Source organism: Heterodontus francisci, chromosome 8 (genome assembly GCF_036365525.1).
Source record: "Heterodontus francisci isolate sHetFra1 chromosome 8, sHetFra1.hap1, whole genome shotgun sequence".
NCBI lineage: Eukaryota > Metazoa > Chordata > Chondrichthyes > Heterodontiformes > Heterodontidae > Heterodontus > Heterodontus francisci.
This window is the reverse complement of record NC_090378.1, coordinates 3286117-3292876: the sequence shown is the minus strand read 5'-3', so window position 1 is coordinate 3292876 and position 6760 is coordinate 3286117.

The following is a 6760-nucleotide window of genomic DNA, read 5'->3' as shown; positions in this document are numbered from 1 at the left end:
GTTTGAGGTTGAGGTTGGGGTTGAATTTGAGGTTGAGGTTGAGGTTGGGGTTGAGTTTGAGGTTAAGGTTGAGGTTGGGATTGAGTTTGAGATTGAGGTTGCGATTGCGATTGAGGTTGGGGTTGAATTTGAGGTTGAGGTTGAGGTTGAGTTTGAGGTTGGGGTTCAGTTTGAGGTTGAGGTTGAGTTTGAAGCTGAGTTTGGTGTTGAATTTGAGGTTGAGGTTGAGGTTGAGATTTGGGTTAAATTTGAGGTTGAGTTTGGGATTAAGTTTGAGGTTGAGATTAAGGTTGGAGTTGAGGTTGGGGTTGGGTTTGAGGTTGAGTTGAGTTTGAGGTTGAGGTTGGGGTTGAATTTGAGGTTGAGATTGAGGTTGCGTTTGAGGTTGAGTTTGACATTGGGGTTGGGGTTGCATTTGAGGTTGATGTTGAGTTTCAGGTTGTGTTTGACGTTGAGGTTGAGGTTGGGGTTGAGTTTGAATGTGAGCTTGAGGTTGAGGTGAGGGTTAAGGTTGAGGTTGATGTTGAGTTTGACCTTGAGGTTGAGGTTGGTATTGAGTTTGACCTTGAGGTTGAGGTGGGGGTTGAGTTTGAGGTGGGGGTTGAGTTTGAGGTTGAGGTTGGGATTGAGGTTAAGGATGAGTTTGAGGATGAGTGTGAGGTTGTTGTTGAGTTTGATGTTGAGATTTGGGTTAAGTTTGAGGTTGAGTTTGGGAATAAGTTTGAGTTTGAGGTTAAGGTTGGAGTTGAGGTTGGGGTTGAGTTTGAGGTTGAGTTGAGTTTGAGGTTGAGGTTGGGGTTGAATTTGAGGTTGAGATTGAGGTTGTTTTTCAGGTTGAGTTTGACATTGGGGTTGGGGTTGCGTTTGAGGTTGATGTTGAGTTTGAGGCTGTGTTTGACGTTGAGGTTGAGGTTCGGGTTGAGTTTGAAGTTGAGCTTCAGGTTGAGGTGAGGGTTGAGGTTGATGTTGAGTTTGACCATGAGGTTGAGGTTGGTATTGAGTTTGACCTTGAGGTTGAGGTGGGGGTTGAGTTTGAGGTGGGGGTTGAGTTTGAGGTTGAGGTTGGGATTGAGGTTGAGGATGAGTTTGAAGATGAGTTTGAGGTTGTTGTTGAGTTTGATGTTGAGATTTGGGTTAAGTTTGAGGTTGAGTTTGGGATTAAGTTTGAGTTTGAGGTTAAGGTTGGAGTTGAGGTTGGGGTTGAGTTTGAGGTTGAGTTGAGTTTGAGGTTGAGGTTGGGGTTGAATTTGAGGTTGGGGTTGAATTTGAGGTTGGGGTTGAGTTTGAGGTTGGGGTTGAGTTTGAGGTTGAGGTTGGGGTTGAATTTGAGGTTGAGATTGAGGTTGCGTTTCAGGTTGAGTTTGACATTGGGGTTGGGGTTGCGTTTGAGGTTGATGTTGAGCTTGAGGCTGTGTTTGACGTTGAGGTTGAGGTTGGGGTTGAGTTTGAAGTTGAGCTTGAGGTTGAGGTGAGGGTTAAGGTTGAGGTTGATGTTGAGTTTGACCTTGAGGTTGAGGTTGGTATTGAGTTTGACCTTGAGGTTGAGGTGGGGGTTGAGTTTGAGGTGGGGGTTGAGTTTGAGGTTGGGATTGAGGTTGAGGATGAGTTTGAGGATGAGTTTGAGGTTGGGGTTGAGTTTGAGTTTGCGGTTGAGTTTGAGGTTGAGTTTAAGGTTGAGTTTGAGGTTGAGGTCCGGGTTCAGTCTGAGGTTGAGGTTGGGATTGAGGTTGAGGTTGAGTTTGAGGAATGAGGAAGAGTTTGAGGTTGAGTTTGGGGTTGAGGTTGGGGTTGAGTTTGAGGTTGGGGTCTGGGTTCAGTCTGAGGTTGAGTTTGAAGTTGGGGTTGAGTTTGAGGTTGAGTTTAAGGTTGAGTTTGGGGTTGAGGTTGAGTTTGGGGTTGAGGTTGAGGTTGAGATTGAGGTTGAGTTTGTGGTTGACGTCTGGGTTCAGTCTGAGGTTGGGTTTGAGGTTGGGGTTGAGTTAGAGGCTGAGTTTAAGGTTGAGTTTGGGGTTGAGGTTGAGTTTGGGATTGAGGTTGAGTTTGGGGTTGAGGTTGAGGTTGAGTTTGAGGTTGAGGTTGAGTTGGGGTTGAGGTTGAGTTTGGGGTTGAGGTTGAGGTTGGGGTTGAGGTTGGGGTTGAGGTTGGGGTTGGGGTTGGGGTTGAGGTTGGGGTTTGGGGTTGAGGTTGAGTTTGAGGTTGAGTTTGGGGTTGAAGTTGGGGTTTGGGGTTGAAGTTGAGTTTGGGGTTGAGGTTGGGATTAAGGTTGAGTTTGAACTTGGGGTTGAGTTTGAGGCTGGAGTTGAGTTTGAGATTAAGTTTAAGGTTGAGTTTGGGGTTGAGGTTGAGGTTGAGGTTGAGTTTGAGGTTGAGGTTGAGGTTGTGGTTGAGGTCTGGGTTCAGTCTGAGGTTCAGTTTGGGGTTGAGGTTGAGGTTGAGGTTGAGTTTGTGGTTGAGGTCTGAGTTCAGTCTGAGGTTGAGTTTGAGGTTGGGTTGAGGTTGAGGTTGAGGTTGAGGTTGGGGTTGAGGTTGAGGTTGAGGTTAAGTTTGGGGTTGGGTTTGAGGTTGGGGTTGAGTTTGAGGTTGGGGTTGAGTTTGAGGTTGAGGTTGGGGTTGAGGTTGGGGTTTGGGGTTGAAGTTGAGTTTGGGGTTGAGGTTGGGATTAAGGTTGAGTTTGAACTTGGGGTTGAGTTTGAGGCTGGAGTTGAGTTTGAGATTAAGTTTAAGGTTGAGTTTGGGGTTGAAGTTGAGGTTGAGGTTGAGTTTGAGGTTGAGGTTGAGGATGTGGTTGAGGTCTGGGTTCAGTCTCAGGTTCAGTTTGGGGTTGAGGTTGAGGTTGAGGTTGAGTTTGTGGTTGAGGTCTGGGTTCAGTCTGAGGTTGAGTTTGAGGTTGGGTTGGGTTGAGGTTGAGGTTGCGTTTGAGGTTGGGGTTGAGGTTGAGGTTGAGGTTAAGTTTGGGGTTGAGTTTGAGGTTGGGGTTGAGTTTGAGGTTGGGGTTGAGTTTGAGGTTGAGGTTGAGCTTGGGGTTGAGGTTGAGTTTGAGGTTGAGTTTGGGGTTGAGTTTCAGGTTAGGGTTGAGGTTGAGTTTGGGGTTGAGGTTGAGTTTGGGGTTGAGGTTGGAGTTTGGGTTGAAGTTGAGTTTGGGGTTGAGGTTGGGATTAAGGTTGAGTTTGATCTTGGGGTTGAGTTTGAGGTTGAGGTTGTGGTTGTGGTTGAGGTCTGGGTTCAGTCTGAGGTTCAGTTTGGGGTTGAGGTTAAGGTTGAGGTTGAGTTTGTGGTTGAGGTCTGGGTTCAGTCTGAGGTTGAGTTTGAGGTTGGGTTGAGGTTGAGGTTGAGGTTGAGTTTGAGGTTGGGGTTGAGGTTGAGGTTGAGGTTGAGGTTGAGGTTAAGTTTGGGGTTGAGTTTGAGGTTGGGGTTGAGTTTGAGGTTGGGGTTGAGTTTGAGGTTGGGGTTGAGGTTGAGGTTGAGCTTGGGGTTGAGGTTGAGGTTGAGGTTGAGGTTGGGGTTGAGGTTGAGTTTGGGGTTGAGGTTGGGGTTTGGGTTGAAGTTCAGTTTGGGGTTGAGGTTGGGATTAAGGTTGAGTTTGATCTTGGGGTTGAGTTTGAGGCTGGAGTTGAGTTTGAGATTAAGTTTAAGGTTGAGTTTGGGGTTGAGGTTGAGGTTGAGTTTGAGTTTGAGGTTGTGGTTGAGGTTGTGGTTGAGGTCTGGGTTCAGTCTGAGGTTCAGTTTCGGGTTGGGGTTGAGGTTGAGGTTGAGTTTGGGGTTGAGGTTGAGGTTGGGGTTGAGCTTGGGGTTGAGGTTGAGGTTGAGTTTGGGGTTGAGGTTGAGTTTGGGGTTGAGGTTGAGTTTGGGGTTGAGGTTGAGTTTGGGGTTGAGGTTGAGGTTGGGGTTGAGGTTGAGGTTGAGTTTGGGGTTGAGGTTAGGGTTTGGGGTTGAGGTTGAGTTTGAGGTTGAGGTTGAGGTTGAGGTTGAGTTTGGGGTTGAGGTTGAGTTTGGGGTTGAGGTTGAATTTGGGGTTGAGGTTGAGGTTGAGTTTGTGGCTGAGGTTGAGGTTGGGGTTGAGGTTGAGTTTGGGGTTGAGGTTGAGTTTGGGGTTGAGGTTGAGGTTGAGGTTGAGTTTGGGGTTGGGGTTGATTTTGGGGTTGAGGTTGAGTTTGGGGTTGGGGTTGAGTTTGGGGTTGAGTTTGAGGTTGAGGTTGAGGTAGAGTTTGGGGTTGAGGTTGAGTTTGGGCTAGAGGTTGAGTTTGGGGTTGAGTTTGAGGTTGGGGCTGAGGTTGAGTTTGGGGTTGAGGTTGAGTTTGGGGTTGAGGTTGATGTTGGGGTTGAGGTTGAGTTTGGGGTTGTGTTTGAGGTTGGGGTTGAGGTTGAGATTGAGGTTGAGGTTGAGGTTGAGTTTGAGGTTGAGGTTGTGGTTGAGGTCTGGGTTCAGTCTGAGGTTCAGTTTGGGGTTGAGGTTGAGGTTGACATTGAGTTTGTGGTTGAGGTCTGGGTTCAGTCTGAGGTTGAGTTTGAGGTTGGGTTGAGGTTGAGGTTGAGGTTGAGTTTGAGGTTGGGGTTGAGGTTGAGGTTGAGGTTAAGTTTGGGGTTGAGTTTGAGGTTGGGGTTGAGTTTGAGGTTGGGGTTGAGTTTGAGGTTGGGGTTGAGTTTGAGGTTGAGGTTGAGCTTGGGGTTGAGGTTGAGGTTGAGGTTGAGTTTGGGGTTGAGGTTGAGTTTGGGGTAGAGGTTGAGTTTGGGGTTGAGGATGAGGTTGAGTTTGTGGCTGAGGTTGAGGTTGGGGTTGAGGTTGAGTTTGGGGTTGAGGTTGAGTTTGGGGTTGAGGTTGAGGTTGAGGTTGAGTTTGGGGTTGGGGTTGAGTTTGGGGTTGAGGTTGAGTTTTGGGTTGAGGTTGAGTTTGGGGTTGAGTTTGAGGTTGAGGTTGAGGTTGAGGTTGAGTTTGGGGTTGAGGTTGAGTTTGGGGTTGAGGTTGAGGTTGAGGTTGAGTTTGGGGTTTGGGTTGAGTTTGGGGTTGAGGTTGAGTTTGGGGTTGAGGTTGAGTTTGGGGTTGAGTTTGAGGTTGAGGTTGAGGTTGAGTTTGGGGTTGAGGTTGAGTTTGGGCTAGAGGTTGAGTTTGGGGTTGAGTTTGAGGTTGGGGCTGAGGTTGAGTTTGGGGTTGAGGTTGAGTTTGGGGTTGAGGTTGATGTTGGGGTTGAGGTTGAGTTTGGGGTTGTGTTTGAGGTTGGGGTTGAGGTTGAGATTGAGGTTGAGGTTGAGGTTGAGTTTGAGGTTGAGGTTGTGGTTGGGGTCTGGGTTCCGTCTGAGGTTCAGTTTGGGGTTGAGGTTGAGGTTGACGTTGAGTTTGTGGTTGAGGTCTGGGTTCAGTCTGAGGTTGAGTTTGAGGTTGGGTTGAGGTTGAGGTTGAGGTTGAGTTTGAGGTTGGGGTTGAGGTTGAGGTTGAGGTTAAGTTTGAATTTGAGGTTAAGGTTGGAGTTGAGGTTGGGGTTGATTTTGAGGTTGAGGTTGAGGTTGTGTTTGAGGTTGGGGTTGGGGTTGAGTTTGAGGTTGAGGTTGAGGTTGGGGTTGAGTTTGAGGTTAAGGTTGAGGTTGGGATTGAGTTTGAGATTGAGGTTGCGATTGCGGTTGAGGTTGGTGTTGAATTTGAGGTTGAGGTTGAGGTTGAGTTTGAGGTTGGGGTTCAGTTTGAGGTTGAGGTTGAGTTTGAAGCTGAGTTTGGTGTTGAATTTGAGGTTGAGGTTGAGGTTGCGATTTGGGTTAAGTTTGAGGTTGAGTTTGGGATTAAGTTTGAGTTTGAGATTAAGGTTGGAGTTGAGGTTGGGGTTGGGTTTGAGGTTGAGTTGAGTTTGAGGTTGAGGTTGGGGTTGAATTTGAGGTTGAGATTGAGGTTGCGTTTGAGGTTGAGTTTGACATTGGGGTTGGGGTTGCGTTTGAGGTTGATGTTGAGTTTCAGGTTGTGTTTGACGTTGAGGTTGAGGTTGGGGTTGAGTTTGAATGTGAGCTTGAGGTTGAGGTGAGGGTTAAGGTTGATGTTGATGTTGAGTTTGACCTTGAGGTTGAGGTTGGTATTGAATTTGACCTTGAGGTTGAGGTGGGGGTTGAGTTTGAGGTGGGGGTTGAGTTTGAGGTTGAGGTTGGGATTGAGGTTAAGGATGAGTTTGAGGATGAGTGTGAGGTTGTTGTTGAGTTTGATGTTGAGATTTGGGTTAAGTTTGAGGTTGAGTTTGGGAATAAGTTTGAGTTTGAGGTTAAGGTTGGAGTTGAGGTTGGGGTTGAGTTTGAGGTTGAGTTGAGTTTGAGGTTGAGGTTGGGGTTGAATTTGAGGTTGAGATTGAGGTTGCGTTTCAGGTTGAGTTTGACATTGGGGTTGGGGTTGCGTTTGAGGTTGATGTTGAGTTTGAGGCTGTGTTTGACGTTGAGGTTGAGGTTCGGGTTGAGTTTGAAGTTGAGCTTCAGGTTGAGGTGAGGGTTGAGGTTGATGTTGAGTTTGACCATGAGGTTGAGGTTGGTATTGAGTTTGACCTTGAGGTTGAGGTGGGGGTTGAGTTTGAGGTGGGGGTTGAGTTTGAGGTTGAGGTTGGGATTGAGGTTGAGGATGAGTTTGAAGATGAGTTTGAGGTTGTTGTTGAGTTTGATGTTGAGATTTGGGTTAAGTTTGAGGTTGAGTTTGGGATTAAGTTTGAGTTTGAGGTTAAGGTTGGAGTTGAGGTTGGGGTTGAGTTTGAGGTTGAGTTGAGTTTGAGGTTGAGGTTGGGGTTGAATTTGAGGTTGG